Genomic DNA, 17,745 nt, shown 5'->3' with positions numbered 1-17,745 from the left:
AACATCATCAGACATTTACAAACATATCTTTGTTACAGCTTAGCTTTGAAAACGTTCCAGCTTCACAAAATTATAAATCAAAATAATCCCAACTTAAGTAAAATCCAGATCAACGTTTAATGCGAATCCTCACTAATTTTTTTCTTTTCCAGTTAAGAAACAGTAAAAATAATTAAATAAACGTGCACATTAAAAATTCAAGATTAAATTCAACATGTAAATTTGTGAATTTAAAAAAAATCTAATTTGAAAATTTCTTCCATCTTATCAGTTTTATCAATTTTGTCAATTTTGTCGATTTTGTTATTTTGTCAGTTTTAACAATTTTTTTCAATTCGGTAAATTTTGTCAATATTGTCAATTTTGTCAATTTTGTTAATTTTGTCAATTTTGTCAATTTTGTCAATTTTGTCAATTTTGTCAATTTTGTCAATTTTGTCAATTTTGTCAATTTTGTCAATTTTGTCAATTTTGTCAATTTTGTCAATTTTGTCAATTTTGTCAATTTTGTCAATTTTGTCAATTTTGTCAATTTTGTCAATTTTGTCAATTTTGTCAATTTTGTCAATTTTGTCAACTTTGTCAATTTTGTCAATTTTGTCAATTTTTGTCAATTCGGTCAATTTTTGTCACTTTTGTCAATTTTGTTAATTTTGTCAATTTTGCCAATTTTGTCAATTTTGTCAATTTTGTCAATTTTGTCAATTTTGTCAATTTTGTCAATTTTGTCAATTTTGTCAATTTTGTCAATTTTGTCAATTTGGTCAATTTTGTCAATTTTGTCAAATTTGACAATTTTGTCAATTTTGTCAATTTTGTCAATTTTGTCAATTTTGTAAATTTTGTCAATTTTGTCAACTTTAACAATTTTGTCAATTTTTGTCAATTTTGTCAATTTTGTCAATTTTGTCAATTTTGTCAATTTGGTCAATTTTTGTCAATTTTGTCAATTTTTTTAATTTTTGTCAATTTTGTAAATTTTTTCGATTTTGTCAATTTTTTCAATTTTGTCAATTTTGTCAATTTTGTCAATTTTGTCAATTTTGTCAATTTTGTCAATTTTGTCAATTTTGTCAATTTTGTCAATTTTGTCAATTTTGTCAATTTTGTCAATTTTGTCAATTTTGTCAATTTTGTCAATTTTGTCAATTTTGTCAATTTTGTCAATTTTTTCAATTTTTTCAATTTTTTTCAATTTTGTCAATTTTGTCAATTTTGTCAATTTTGTCAATTTTGTCAATTTTGTCAATTTTGTCAAATTTGTCAATTATGTCAATTTTGTCAATTTTGTCAATTTTGTCAATTTTGTCAATTTTGTCAATTTTGTCATTTTTGTCAACTTTGTCAATTTTGTCAATTTTGTCAATTTTGTCAATTTTGTCAATTTTATCAATTTTGCCAATTTTGTCAAATTTGACAATTTTGTCAATTTTGTCAATTTTGTCAATTTTGTCAATTTTGTCAATTTTGTCAATTTTGTCAATTTTGTCAATTTTGTCAATTTTGTCAATTTTGTAAATTTTGTCAATTTTGTCAACTTTAACAATTTTGTCAATTTTGTCAATTTTGTCAATTTTATCAATTTTGTCAATTTTGTCAATTTTGTCAATTTTTTCATTTTTGTCAATTTTGTAAATTTTTTTCGATTTTGTCAATTTTGTCAATTTTGTCAATTTTGGTCAATTTTGTCAATTTTGTCAATTTTGTCAATTTTGTCAATTTTGTCAATTTTGTCAATTTTGTCAATTTTGTCAATTTTGTCAATTTTGTCAATTTTGTCAATTTTGTCAATTTTGTCAATTTTGTCAATTTTGTCAATTTTGTCAATTTTGTCAATTTTGTCAATTTTGTCAATTTTGTCAATTTTGGTCAATTTTGTTCAATTTTGTCAATTTTGTCAATTTTGTCAATTTTGTCAATTTTGTCAATTTTGTCAATTTTGTCAATTTTGTCAATTTTGTCAATTTTGTCAATTTTGTCAATTTTGTCAATTTTGTCAATTTTGGTCAATTTTGTCAATTTTGTCAATTTTGTCAATTTAGTCAATTTTGTCAATTTTTGTCAATTTTGTCAAATTTTGTCAATTTTGTCAATTTTGTCAATTTTGTCAATTTTGTCAATTTTGTCAATTTTGTCAATTTTGTCAATTTTGTCAATTTTGTCAATTTTGTCAATTTTGTCAATTTTGTCAATTTTGTCAATTTTGTCAATTTTGTCAATTTTGTCAATTTTGTCAATTTTGTCAATTTTGTCAATTTTGTCAATTTTGTCAATTTCGTCAATTTCGTCAATTTTGCAATTTTGCAATTTTGTCAATTTTGTCAATTTTGTCAATTTTGTCGATTTTGTCAATTTTGTCAATTTTGTCAATTTTGTCAATTTTGTCAATTTTGTCAATTTTGGTCAATTTTGTCAATTTTTGTCAATTTTGTCAATTTTGTCAATTTTGTCAATTTTGTCAATTTTGTCAATTTTGTCAATTTTGTCAATTTTGTCAATTTTGGTCAATTTTGGTCAATTTTGTCAATTTTGTCAATTTTGTCAATTTTGTCAATTTTGTCAATTTTGTCAATTTTGTCAATTTTGTCAATTTTGTCAATTTTGTCAATTTTGTCAATTTTGTCAATTTTGTCAATTTTGTCAATTTTGTCCATTTTGTCAATTTTGTCAATTTTGTGAATTTTGTGAATTTTGTCAATTTTGTCAATTTTGTCAATTTTGTCAATTTTGTCAATTTTGTCAATTTTGTCAATTTTGTCAATTTTGTCAATTTTGTCAATTTTGTCAATTTTGTCAATTTTGTCAATTTTGTCAATTTTGTCAATTTTGTCAATTTTGTCAATCTTGTCAATTTTGTCAATTTTGTCAATTTTGTTAATTTTGTCAATTTTGTCAATTTTGTCAATTTTGTCAATTTTGTCAATTTTTTCAATTTTTTCAATTTTTTCAATTTTGTCAATTTTGTCAATTTTGTCAATTTTGTCAATTTTGTCAATTTTGTCAAATTTGTCAATTTTGTCAATTTTGTCAATTTTGTCAATTTTGTCAATTTTGTCAATTTTGTCAATTTTGTCATTTTTGTCAACTTTGTCAATTTTGTCAATTTTGTCAATTTTGTCAATTTTGTCAATTTTATCAATTTTGTCAATTTTGTCAAATTTGACAATTTTGTCAATTTTGTCAATTTTGTCAATTTTGTCAATTTTGTCAATTTTGTCAATTTTGTCAATTTTGTCAATTTTGTCAAATTTGTCAATTTTGTCAATTTTGTCAATTTTGTCAATTTTGTCAATTTTGTCAATTTTGTCAATTTTGTCAATTTTGTCATTTTTGTCAACTTTGTCAATTTTGTCAATTTTGTCAATTTTGTCAATTTTGTCAATTTTATCAATTTTGTCAATTTTGTCAATTTTGTCAATTTTGTCAATTTTGTCAATTTTGTCAATTTTGTCAATTTTGTCAATTTTGTCAATTTTGTCAATTTTTTCAATTTTTTCAATTTTTTTCAATTTTGTCAATTTTGTCAATTTTGTCAATTTTGTCAATTTTGTCAAATTTGTCAATTTTGTCAATTTTGTCAATTTTGTCAATTTTGTCAATTTTGTCAATTTTGTCAATTTTGTCAATTTTGTCAATTTTGTCATTTTTGTCAACTTTGTCAATTTTGTCAATTTTGTCAATTTTGTCAATTTTGTCAATTTTATCAATTTTGTCAATTTTGTCAAATTTGACAATTTTGTCAATTTTGTCAATTTTGTCAATTTTGTCAATTTTGTCAATTTTGTCAATTTTGTCAATTTTGTAAATTTTGTCAATTTTGTCAACTTTAAACAATTTTGTGTCAATTTTGTCAATTTTGTCAATTTTATCAATTTTGTCAATTTTGTCAATTTTGTCAATTTTTTTCATTTTTGTCAATTTTGTAAATTTTTTCGATTTTGTCAATTTTGTCAATTTTGTCAATTTTGTCAATTTTGTGTCAATTTTGTCAATTTTGTCAATTTTGTCAATTTTGTCAATTTTATCAATTTTGTCAATTTTGTCAATTTTGTCAATTTTGTCAATTTTGTCAATTTTGTCAATTTTGTCAATTTTGTCAATTTCGTCAATTTCGTCAATTTTTGCAATTTTGCAATTTTGTGTCAATTTTGTCAATTTTGTCAATTTTTGTCGATTTTGTCAATTTTGTCAATTTTGTCAATTTTGTCAATTTTGTCAATTTTGTCAATTTTGTCAATTTTGTCAATTTTGTCAATTTTGTCAATTTTGTCAATTTTGTCAATTTTGTCAATTTTGTCAATTTTGTCAATTTTGTCAATTTTGTCAATTTTGTCAATTTTGTCAATTTTGTCAATTTTGTCAATTTTGTCAATTTTGTCAATTTTGGTCAATTTTGTCAATTTTGTCAATTTTGTCAATTTTGTCAATTTTGTCAATTTTGTCAATTTTGTCAATTTTGTCAATTTTGTCAATTTTGTCAATTTTGTCAATTTTGTCAATTTTGTCAATTTTGTCAATTTTGTCAATTTTGTCAATTTTGTCAATTTTGTCAATTTTGTCAATTTTGTCAATTTTGTCAATTTTGTCAATTTTGTCAATTTTGTCAATTTTGTCAATTATGTCAATTTTGTCAATTTTGTCAATTTTGTCAATTTTGTCAATTTTGTCAATTTTGTCAATTTTGTCAATTTTGTCCAATTTTGTCAATTTTGTCAATTTTGTCAATTTTTTCAATTTTTTCAATTTTTTCAATTTTGTCAATTTTGTCAATTTTGTCAATTTTGTCAATTTTGTCAATTTTGTCAATTTTGTCAAATTTGTCAATTTTGTCAATTTTGTCAATTTTGTCAATTTTGTCAATTTTGTCAATTTTGTCAATTTTGTCAATTTTGTCAATTTTGTCAATTTTGTCAATTTTGTCAATTTTTGTCAATTTTGTCAATTTTGTCAATTTTGTCAATTTTGTCCAATTTTGTCAATTTTGTCAATTTTGTCAATTTTGTCAATTTTGTCAATTTTGTCAATTTTGTCAATTTTGTCAATTTTGTCAATTTGTCAATTTTTGTCAATTTTGTCAATTTTGTCAATTTTATCAATTTTGTCAATTTTGTCAATTTTGTCAATTTTGTCAATTTTGTCAATTTCCTCAATTTTGTCAATTTTGTCAATTTTGTCAATTTTGTCAATTTTGTCAATTTTGTCAATTTTGTCAATTTTGTCAATTTTGTCAATTTTGTCAATTTTGTCAATTTTGTCAGTTTTGTCAATTTTGTCAATTTTGTCAATTTTGTCAATTTTGTCAATTTTGTCAATTTTGTCAATTTTGTCAATTTTGTCAATATTGTCAATTTTGGCAATTTTGTCAATTTTGTCAATTTTGTCAATTTTGTCAATTTTGTCAATTTTGTCAATTTTGTCAATTTCGTCAATTTTGTCAATTTTGTCAATTTTGTCAATTTTGTCAATTTTGTCAATTTTGTCAATTTTGTCAGTTTTGTCAATTTTGTCAATTTTGTCAATTTTGTCAATTTTGTCAATTTTGTCAATTTTGTCAATTTTGTCAATTTTGTCAATATTGTCAATATTGTCAATTTTGTCAATTTTGTCAATTTTGTCAATTTTGTCAATTTTGTCAATTTTGTCAATTTTGGTCAATTTTGTCAATTTTGTCAATTTTGTCAATTTTGTCAATTTTGTCAATTTTGTCAATTTTGTCAATTTTGTCAATTTTGTCAATTTTGTCAATTTTGTCAATTTTGTCAATTTTGTCAATTTTGTCAATTTTGTCAATTTTGTCAATTTTGTCAATTTTGTCAATTTTGTCAATTTTGTCAATTTTGTCAATTTTGTCAATTTTGTCAATTTTGTCAATTTTGTCAATTTTGTCAATTTTGTCAATTTTGTCAATTTTGTCAATTTTGTCAATTTTGTCAATTTTGTCAATTTTGTCAATTTTGTCAATTTTGTCAATTTTGTCAATTTTGTCAATTTTGTCAATTTTGTCAATTTTGTCAATTTTGTCAATTTTGTCAATTTTGTCAATTTTGTCAATTTTGTCAATTTTGTCAATTTTGTCAATTTTGTCAATTTTGTCAATTTTGTCAATTTTGTCAATTTTGTCAATTTTGTCAATTTTGTCAATTTTGTCAATTTTGTCAATTTTGTCAATTTTGTCAATTTTGTCAATTTTGTCAATTTTGTCAATTTTGTCAATTTTGTCAATTTTGTCAATTTTGTCAATTTTGTCCATTTTTTCAATTTTTTAAATTTTGTCAATTTTGTCAATTTTGTCAATTTTGTCAATTTTGTCAATTTTGTCAATTTTGTCAATTTTGTCAATTTTGTCAATTTTGTCAATTTTGTCAATTTTGTCAATTTTGTCAATTTTGTCAATTTTGTCAATTTTGTCAATTTTGTCACTTTGGTCAATTTTGTCAATTTTGTCAATTTTGTTAATTTTGTCAATTTTGTCAATTTTGTCAATTTTGTCAATTTTGTCAATTTTGTCAATTTTGTCAATTTTGTCAATTTTGTCAATTTTGTCAATTTTGTCAATTTTGTCAATTTTGTCAATCTTGTCAATCTTGTCAATTTTGTCAATTTTGTCAATTTTGTTAATTTTGTCAATTTTGTCAATTTTGTCAATTTTGTCAATTTTGTCAATTTTGTCAACTTTGTCAACTTTGTCAATTTTGTCAATTTTGTCAATTTTGTCAATTTTGTCAATCTTGTCAATTTTGTCAATTTTGTCAATTTTGTCAATTTTGTCAATTTGGTCAATTTTGTCAATTTTGGCAATTTTAGCAATATTGTCAATTTCGTCAATTTTGTCAATTTTGTCAATTTTGTCAATTTTATCAATTTTGTCAATTTTGTCAATTTTGTCAATTTTGTCAATTTTGTCAATTTTGTCAATTTTGTCAATTTTGTCAATTTTGTCAATTTTGTCAATTTTGTCAATTTTGTCAATTTTGTCAATTTTGTCAATTTTGTCAATTTTGTCAATTTTGTCAATTTTGTCAATTTTGTCAATTTTGTCAATTTTGTCAATTTTGTCAATCTTGTCAATCTTGTCAATTTTGTCAATTTTGTCAATTTTGTCAATTTTGTCAATTTTGTCAATTTTGTCAATTTTGTCAATTTTGTCAATTTTGTCAATTTTGTCAATTTTGTCAATTTTGTCAATTTTGTCAATTTTGTCAATTTTGTCAATTTTATCAATTTTGTCAATTTTGTCAATTTTGTCAATTTTGTCAATTTTGTCAATTTTGTCAATTTTGTCAATTTTGTCAATTTTGTCAATTTTGTCAATTTTGTCAATTTTGTCAATTTTGTCAATTTTGTCAATTTTGTCAATTTTGTCAATTTTGTCAATTTTGTCAATTTTGTCAATTTTGTCAATTTTGTCAATTTTGTCAATTTTGTCAATTTTGTCAATTTTGTCAATTTTGTCAATTTTGTCAATTTTGTCAATTTTGTCAATTTTGTCAATTTTGTCAATTTTGTCAATTTTGTCAATTTTGTCAATTTTGTCAATTTTGTCAATTTTGTCAATTTTGTCAATTTTGTCAATTTTGTCAATTTTTTCAATTTTGTCAATTGTGGCAAGTTTGGAAAAATTGTCAATTTTAGCAATTTTGGCAAGATCGGCAATTCTGGCAATTTTGATAACTTTGGTTATTTTGGGTAATTTCGGCAATTTGGTAATTTTGGCAATTTGGTAATTTTGGCAATTTTGTCAACTTTGTCAATTTTGTCATTTTTGTCAGTTTTGTATTTTTTTTTTTAATTTTTTCAATTTTATCAATTCTGTTAAATTTTGTCAATTTTGTCTATTATGATCTGTTAATTAAGTACTTTACATCATAAGTTTTTAATGCCTGTTCTGACATTTAAAATTTTTATCAACGTCTTAAAGATTTTTGTTTCCATGAGGATTTCCACAAATTCAGAAACTTATGAGCGAACTTTAAGATAAAAATATTTTAGCAAGTAATTTTTTGCACCGATGAAAACTTCACTGATTTTTTAATAATCTGCACATTTATTTTATGCCACATTTTTGTTCTAACAGAAAAAAATTGAGATTTCACGTAAAAAAAAACAATACTCAAAACTTACTGTTTATTCAAAAATCCTACCTAGTTTGACCTACTTAACTCAAAGATAAAGAGAGAAAAATAAATCTCTAATTAGAAGGAATCACTGCCACGAGTTGCATTCCAAGCTGATTTATGCCGTTGATTAAATAAATGAGAGTATAAGCAAATTCAGCAAGAGATTAAAAGCCACGAAAACAGTCCACGGTATTTCTTTCCGGCTAAGTAGTTAACCAAACAAAAGTCCTAAAAACAACAAACCATAACCTGCAATATTATTTGATAAGGAAAGATCTAACAGAAGCCGACAGGATCCTAAACAAAAAAGTGGACAAAACAAATCGCGCAAACGTTTTAATAAATAATGGGTCAGCCCTGTGTTGTCACAATCGAGCAAAATAAGAAAAGAAATTTATCAAATCGAAAACCCCCTTTCAACTATTTTCGGCAAAAAAAAACGAATCGAACTAGGTTTTGACACGAACAAGAAAAAAAACACCGCCAAGCATTAATTACCTAATTTCGAATAAATAAAATATACTCTTGCAAACAAATGGCATCTTTTGTGATCGAATGAAGAAGGAAAAAGCACTGCGCCGAGTGTTATCGAAAAAAAAAACTAAAACCGAACAAAACAACTAGTTTAATTTAAAAACAAAAATCGAAAAAAACGGTACTATAGTTGTAAGTTTAAAAGAGGCATACACGGAGAGAAGATGATAATACTTGATATTAGTGGTTAAGAATCGGGAAAATTGAAATAAATAAAAACAAACATCACAGCTGTTTTGGCAGAAAACAAACGAAAAATGGGAATGAGCAAAGCCAAAACGATGAACCTCGTTCCGTGTGAAGCTAAATTGAGCACAAAATTGTACCATAAAAGTAGCGTAAGATGTAATGGCTAACAGCAGCACGGAGAGAAAAAAAACAATAGAGATAACTCCCTCTCCAGTAGCGAGCGACATCCCAAATTGAGAGCCGAGCAAATGTTTTTTGCACAATTCGAAACAAGAAAAGCAGATTTTTTAAAACGCAACATAACATTAGATAGGCATATTCAAAGTTGTATTTATAGCTGATTTCCTGACAAAAAAAAAACAACAACAACAAAACTTGAACATAACCTAGGATTACCTAAATAAAATAGATAAACAAAAGAGGGAATGAATGGGTTAAGCGTAAATACTTATCGGAACATTGGAGAAAAAACGAGTGCGTCGAACAAAAAAAACAATAATTGTATAGCTCTAGGCGATAAAACGAAGGTGTTCGGGACGGATTGAAATTTGTACTTCTACCACCACACTCACACTTCCAAAAATCGAACCTTGAAAAACCAACAAACACGCTCCTTCCGAAACAAAACTCTCTCTCAAACACGGAGAGCAAAACAGTACACATAAACACAGCTGCTGCTAAATAGTAAACAATTGACGTGAGCCATCCACACAGAGTAGGAAGAAAACGGAAACAAAAACTCAAACATCCGGTGAAAAAACACTGTGACTCAAATTATTGTTGATTTATAATATTAAACGGAGAAAAACAAATCGGAACACTGAGAAAAACAACTGGTACTGGAAGTAAAACAAAAACAAAGATCTGTCAAAATACTCTCCCATCGTTTTCGTTACTGAAGAAATGCAAAAGAGAAAACTGACCAAAAGTATTGTTTTTTCTATTCTTTCGTTATGGAAATTTTCAGTTTTGTAATTAACTAATATTTTATTAAGAGAGTTTATTTAAAAAAAATAATTTTTGGATTCCGTTTTTTGTTGTTACCTGTACATTAGTATCATACTGTTATTGTTTGCGGTTAGAGTGGAACTATACATTAAAACTATAGGTACCTAGTTTAACACTTGGATTGTAAAAACATACCCCAAATGTACCAAAAAAAAAACAACCATACATTAACAGTGTAACACACACATGGAGAATGCATTTGTTTGCTTGGAGTTGTTTTATTTATTCGTTCTGATTAGTTTATCATTAGTTTTAGAGATTTTGTTCCCTCCCTTTAGAATTAAGTGACCCTAGCGCTAATTGTAGTATTGTTTACTTTTGTTTTGTGTATTGCTTATTTGTTTGTAAATACTTAGTTCAATTTCCTCCGTTTATGAACATTATAACTTGAATTGGCCTGAGTATTATTTTCGGGGGTGATACGGTTTAAATAACTTCATGTGTAACAGTGATCGAATTACTAATTTGTGTTGGCTTGGTACTAACTATAATTGCTCAAACTTATCGGGTGAGTATTCATTTTATCTTGTAATATACCGCAAATATTCAGTATCTCGCATTTTGTTCATAAAACAAATAAACTCCGTCAGATTCTTTCTTATTCGAAACTAAACGAACCTGAAACACCCTGTCAGTCTATTGGTTTTATTTTCTCAAATATATCTGCACTATCTCCTAATCTACTTCTTCCCTTAAACGCTTTCCTTCTGTCATTGTTCATGACTGTTTTTGTTATTCTTTCACAGTGCTGTTTATTTTATTTTCCGCAAGACCTTTATTTGAGAATAGAAAAAAAAGAAAAAAAACTGTTATGGAAAATAATTCGAACTTAAAAGACGTATCATGTTAAAATTATAAAGAAAATTATTCTGAGTGTAGAGCATCTGTCCAGGGCAATCGACGTAGGGCAAATCGAAGAATTTTATTGGGATTTTCTTCATTCTTTTAATATGGATGGCTTGGTAGAGTGTCCTTAGCTTTTACCGCATGTTGCAAATATAGCGATCTAACGAGTTGGAAAATATGAGTACGCCCATAACACATGTTTTTTGACATTTTGAGCGACCATTTTTATAGTCAAACTTGGAGTTTTACTCGGTGAGTTGTTAAATTGGCGATTTTATCAAGCAGATAACTTCTAATACAGAAAATAGCCATTTTTAGTTGAAATAATCAAGAACTGATTGAAATTAACAAATATTTTTGAGACACATCTTTAAGGTCTAACACTTTCAAAAATCGATTTTTTTTATTTTTTATTTTCTTATTGTAAAACATTTCAAGAATGTTGAGTCAAATTTTCAAGTCAATCGAAGCAAAACTGTAGAAATTATAGGCCTTTATCTCCTCTTATCTAATATTGCATCATTTTTAGATCAGAAACTTCAAACGCGTTTTTCTCGAAAGCACATTTTTAAAGTCAGTGGACATCGTCATTTGGAAACTACTTCACCGATTCTTTTCAAATTTCGAACATATTTTCTACATATAAAATACCAAACCCCAACGATTTTCTTTTTTTTTTACTTTGGGGAGATTTTACAAATATAAAATGGCGGATTTTTTCGTGAAAATCGTAGTTTTTACTTCAAACAGTCACAAAAATTTCACAAATTTTTTTTTAAGTTAAATAAAATCTTTGGGGTCCAGAAAAACATCTATTAAAAATATTTTGCTCTGAGTTTTTGACTTCAGATGATTCTGTGCCTAGATACAGTGTCCACCGCAAATCCTGTTTTCTAAAAGGCTCATTTTTCAATATTTTTCTACGAAAAAATTACTAAATGTTCTTTTAACAATGCTTTGTATAATGCAAAAAATTTGAATACATTTCTTTGAACGATAGCTCCAGAAAAAAATCGTGAAAATGGTGTTTTTTTTACCCGTTAGACCCTAGATTTAGTGCTATCAACTGCTTAACATGGGTATTAGACTGAGTCGATTTGGGGTCATTTTCGAATTTCCCAAACCCTGGGATCTTAAAAGCTTCGTCTTGGTCCAAAACTCATCCATGATTTTTTGCAGAATTTTTAAGTAACGTTTACATGAGTAAATTTGAACTTTTAGGTTTGTATGGGAAAATTGAATATTTTGTACTGAAAAATCAACATCGTTTTTGTTTCGTCTGTGGAACCGAGCCAGCTGATGGTTTTTGTGCCAATTTATAAAATTCCAAAGGGAAATTTTCCGCTGAACAACTTTGTCGAAGACCATAACTCCGTATCTTATTAGGCAAAAAAGTTATTAGCAGTTTAATAGGGGTATGTCTTTTCGCATTGATAAACAGTAAATTCAATTGACATCACTGCAGGGTGCCTATCGAGGTATTGCATGACTACTTTTCATACCATACTTCGCGAGGCTCAAGCAGTGATGTCAATTGAATTTACTGTTAATCAATGCGAAAAGACATACCCCTATTAAACTGTTAATAACTTTTTTGCCTAATAAGATACGGAGTTATGGTCTTCGACAAAGTTGTTCAGCGGAAAATTTCCCTTTGGAATTTTATAAATTGGCACAAAAACCATCAGCTGGCTCGGTTCCACAGACGAAACAAAAACGATGTTGATTTTTCAGTACAAAATATTCAATTTTCCCATACAAACCTAAAAGTTCAAATTTACTCATGTAAACGTTACTTAAAAATTCTGCAAAAAATCATGGATGAGTTTTAGACCAAGACGAAGCTTTTAAGACCCCAGGGTTTGGGAAATTCAAAAATGACCCCAAATCGACTCAGTCTAATGGGTATGTCTTTTGGCATTGAAAAACAATGAATTCAATTGACATCACTCCTGATGACTTGCGCGGTATTCTTATGCTTATGCTTATGATACATACACAGCCAGATCTTGTCAGCATCCCGGTGAGTAGCAAAAATACATTTACTACTCATTTTGACACGGCCGGGCCCACTGTGCAGTATTGGACGCAAAGACAACTGGAACACAAGGGAGGAAGAAACGTGGACAACAGTACCATACGTTCCCGTGTTTATTTAATGTTTATTCGTTGGAAGCATAGACGCTAAGATATTTCTATGCTTCTTGATGTTAGACCTTGCCATGCTTCCTTCAATGGTTGGAAATGAGGTTTTTATACATAGAAATCCAAAAGTTATCAGTACTATTATTAAGGAAAAATTTCCCTAATAATTTTACAATCCTTTGAATTCTTTGTACCATCATCCCGGGTCATCGACCATGGTTATAGCGCCAATACTCGCTCTTGAAAAGAGTTGAAAGAGAAAAAATATGATTAATAGGGCACTGAAACCTTTAAAATATTTTCCTTGTTTAAAGATTTCAATGCCAAAAATTTTAAATAAAATAATATGGATGAATATAAAAGTTCTGATGATATTTATTCATTGTTCATATAAAAATCAAAATATTTTTTTTCTTAACTTGGTATTTCTCTATGAAGGAAGGAGCAGTTGATGACTTTTGAATTTTCATATTCTATTTGGTCCAGCAAGGTCCAAGTTGTTGAAAACATTCAATGGGCATAAATGTATAATAGTACAAGAATGTACCATTCAATAATAGGTACCAGATTTAGCCAAAGGCCTTTTATGCATTACAAACAAGAAATAGCGAATAACTCATACGGTCGCATCGCAGCAAAGCAAGCTATGATAACCACGGGGAAAAAAATATTTAATTAACAGCGTTACACAGCGCATGTAAGAAAATGCGCTTCTATGTTCTTATCAAATTCAATATCAACTCATTTCAACGATTGAAAAATATACCAAATCACTTTTCACGAATCAACTCTCTGAAACTTTGTTGTTTGGGGACATGGAAAGACATTAAAAACAAGAATAAAAAGGAACGAACTCACCAATTTGAAAGGTTTAAACGGCATCAGCAAATAACTGGAACACATTTCCACCTTTGTTTCCCATGGCTCGAACGGAATCAAATACATTTTTTCCACTTCATGATCCTTTTCTTTCCGCACTTAATTTTATTTTTAATACACTTTGATTTCAACAAATTTCCGGTACACAATTTCAACACAGAGTCTATTCACAGTTGAACTCCCTCGCGCAACTCAAACATACTAATGTTATTAAATTGCTTGAAATGAAGATTTATTAACTTTAACACGAAATTTTCGATGAAACTTTCACAACCGGAACAAAAAGCTACATTTTCTTCATCAGGTACTTCAATTAGACGAAAAACTTTTCGGATAAAACGGACTTCATTACAATAAGAAATTATTTTGAAATTTTTTAACTTTCCCCGAAAATTTCCCACTCCTGATGACTTGCGCGGTATTGAATGAAAAGTAGTCATGCAATGCCTCGCTAGACACCCAGCAGGAATGTCAAGTTAATTTATTGTTTTTCAATGCCAAAAGACATGTCCCCATTATCAGAATGGGGGTAGGCTTAATAGCGGCACGTTTTCCAAACATACGGGAAAATTGTGCCTATATATTGTCTAATAAGAAACGAAGTTACGGTCTTCGACAAAGTTGTTCAGCGGAAAATTTTCTTTAGAGAATTTATAAATTTACAAAAAAAAACATCAGGCTCGGTTTCACTGAAGAAACCAAAACGATGATGATTTTTCAGTACAAAGTAAAAGATCAAATTTACTCATGCAAACGTTACTCGAATTTTTTTTTTTAAATCATGGCTGAGTTTTGAACCAAACCGAAGCTTTGAAGACCCCAGGGTTTGAGAAATTCAAAAATGACCTCAAATCGACCCAATCTAGTGAGCAATCCGCGGCCCTCGAGACCTCATTGAGCGGCCCGCAAAGCAGCTCTGAAATTATATTATTTTTTCAATTTTTTTCCTGCGATAGATCGTTAGGTATCATAAGATACCAGTCAATAAACCGGAAATAGTTGATACATATATGACGATTACTTGTTTAAATATGTACTTCACGTGTTTTTGTTTGGATTTATACCACTATCATTCAGATTGATGCAATATCATTATCAGAAACGTCATATTGGATTTTTCTTTCTAAATAAAATTTTCCTAATTTTTCTTGAAGGCTTTTAAATTCAAAATCAATAATTGATGGCAAGTCCGCGAAGGCAAATCAAAAAATTTGAAGACTATTGATGAGCACATGATGATGATTTTTACAATTTCTGTCAAAGATATAGTTGTAGATTAAATTAACTTAGCAGATTTTTTTTGATTATATAGTTATTTTATCAAATTGGACAAAAATGCTTATTTCGTTGTGAATTAAATTACAACTAAGCATTAAAGTTGTCGGAAACCAAATCTATGTTGTTGACAAAACCCGTATTGTTATTTTGTATTTGATCACACAACATTTAGAAAATTTTCTCTGATATTATTGATAAACGTTGTCAAATTTAGTCTTTTCACTTGATAAACAACAATTCATATTAACCTCGTCAAGAAATCTTCTTAAACTTACGTTAGAAATCCTATCCCAGCAGCACAAAAATTTAATTTTTTTAAAAATTTTAAAAATGTTCAAAAAAATTTCTAATAAAGAATGTAAATTCTAGCCTAAAAATGTTTTCTCACCAATTGCAGGGGAAAATGGGCTTCGAGAGCAAATTTTATTTATGGAAAACTTTTTGGAAATACGTACAGGAAACTGAAATTCAGATCTAAAAAAAATATATCTCTCATTTTTAGGTTATTGCTGTGATATACATAGCTCCAGGAGACTTATGGCATATGCGACTTTATATTCACATTGCAGTTGGCGGAATTATTATTGAAAAACTTATCCGGCACAACTGTGTTCGATGTCTACTCTTGGGCTCCAACTCGCGGACATCAGCTCAGGTGCCAACTGGTTTGTCAATTGAGCTATAGTTGCATTCAAAATAGAGTGAAATCGCGTGAAGCAGCGCACTCGCTTCCATTTTTGACCAGCTGCCATTTCTGTGGTTGATACTTTTTCATGAAATTTTCACAGAAAGTTTTTTCTAGTTCAACTATCCAACTAACATTACACAAAATTTTAAGACTGTATGTACTATGATTGGAAAAAAAGATACCGCTCGTGAAAAAGATAAATTTGAGATTGCTTCACAAAATTCGTTGCATTTTTTAAAAAAAAATTCAATGAAAATACTTAAAATTTGGCGAAAAGATGTCAAAATGTTTGACCTAGTACCTGGTTGAGTTTCATTAAAACCGATTGACACGATCAAAAATGAATGTGGTTTGAAAATGAGGTTTATTATTGTCCACACGAAATTTCATTCTTCTTGGACGAATGTTTGTAGAATCGTATTAATTTTTTTTTCTTTCTTAATTTAAAAATTTACCACTTTTAAAATAGTAAATTGATAGAAACTTCATTCATGCTTTGATTGGAATTAGAAAATACTGAATCCAATGAAACAGGAAATATAATACTCACTTCAAGTATCAAATTCGTACATCAATTTGTTTTGCATCTTCTTGCGAAGATCGATCCATTTAGTACGATTTTCTAGGTGGCTCGATCCCAGAACCATTCAGATGAATCGATTTTAGGAATTGATCCTTTCCAGAAGATCGAACAGTACTAGAGTGCGCTGTTTCCCACGATTCCATTCTTTTACGCAATTGTCTATCACCAGCAGGTTTAAATGAAAAAGCATTTTTATACGGAAACTAGTTAAATGTTTTTATACACCGTAGAAAGATCTTGAAAAATTTCCGTTTTTATGAAAAAAATGATGCAAATGATAACTATGATTAGAATAACAAATGTTTGCGAAGAAGTTTAAGTTAATTGAAAAAAATCAATGTTTTCCAAAACGACAACCAACCCGAACTTTGATTTAGTGACGTACCTAATCATTTTCGGCTGATTTTGTCCGGTTTGCATCATATAAAAATAATGCTAAATTTCTTTTCAACGATTTTAAATAAAAAACATTGCTTTAAAAGAAAGAAACAAAATTTTAAGTTAATACGATTTATCTTTTTTTTTTAAACTAGCAAATCCTTTTGTTATTATGTACAGAGTTCTGCAAATAATTTACGAGTATTATGTGATATAAATGCTGCCCGCCGAGAAGATTTTTCATTAAATCTGACCTGTTGGTTCAAAAGGTTGCTCACCCTTCTTATATAAGATGCATAACGATTTTAACCAAGTTCATTTGCTCCATAGAAGAAATTTATCTAGATAAACCCCCATTTTCTTAACGGAAAATGAAAAAAAAAATTTAAATTGCATGTTATTACGCTTAAAGCAATTTCTTACTGTACATTGAAGAAAAATAGGGGAGAATGAGGATACTTGATCCCTGATGATATCTCGAAACAGGGATGTCTAACAATTATAAAATGTTCTAGCAAAATTTGTAAAATAGAACAAAACAACAATGCTTTTATCTCAACAAATTTAAAAAAAAATTTCGAGTTATTGAACTTTGTTTGAAAAATTTAACAAAAGTGATTTGAAGATCTTTTTTATCACTTTAAAATCTTTCTCGCATGAAAAAATTATGATAAAAATATATATTCCAATATATCCATCGTTAGAGTATAATATGAACTTCATAATGCCATATTTTCAAAGCAAAAGTAAACTCTCAATTTTTTTAAGAAGAAGTTTTTCAAAATGTATGTTATAGGTATAGTTGATCTCTAGAGTAAAAAAAGATATATTTTTTACTGAATGGATTATGATCATTGGTTATCATGAAATTACTAATGCCTGTCCAATAACTTATATACAGTAATTATCTGTTATGAAGAACTAAAAACAATGTATTTTATATAAAAACTAGAAAATTGCGCCTTTAAGAATGCAATGACTACAGCAGATAAACTTTTAGAATTCTCTTTGTCTAACACTTACAAACTGAACTAATATGGCAAAAAATAGTCAACGGCCTCTTTATCTTCGAATTTTACACCAGATTTTTGCTTAAAAAA

Source organism: Uranotaenia lowii, chromosome 3 (assembly GCF_029784155.1).
Source record: "Uranotaenia lowii strain MFRU-FL chromosome 3, ASM2978415v1, whole genome shotgun sequence".
NCBI lineage: Eukaryota > Metazoa > Arthropoda > Insecta > Diptera > Culicidae > Uranotaenia > Uranotaenia lowii.
Note: the sequence above shows the minus strand (reverse complement) of the source record.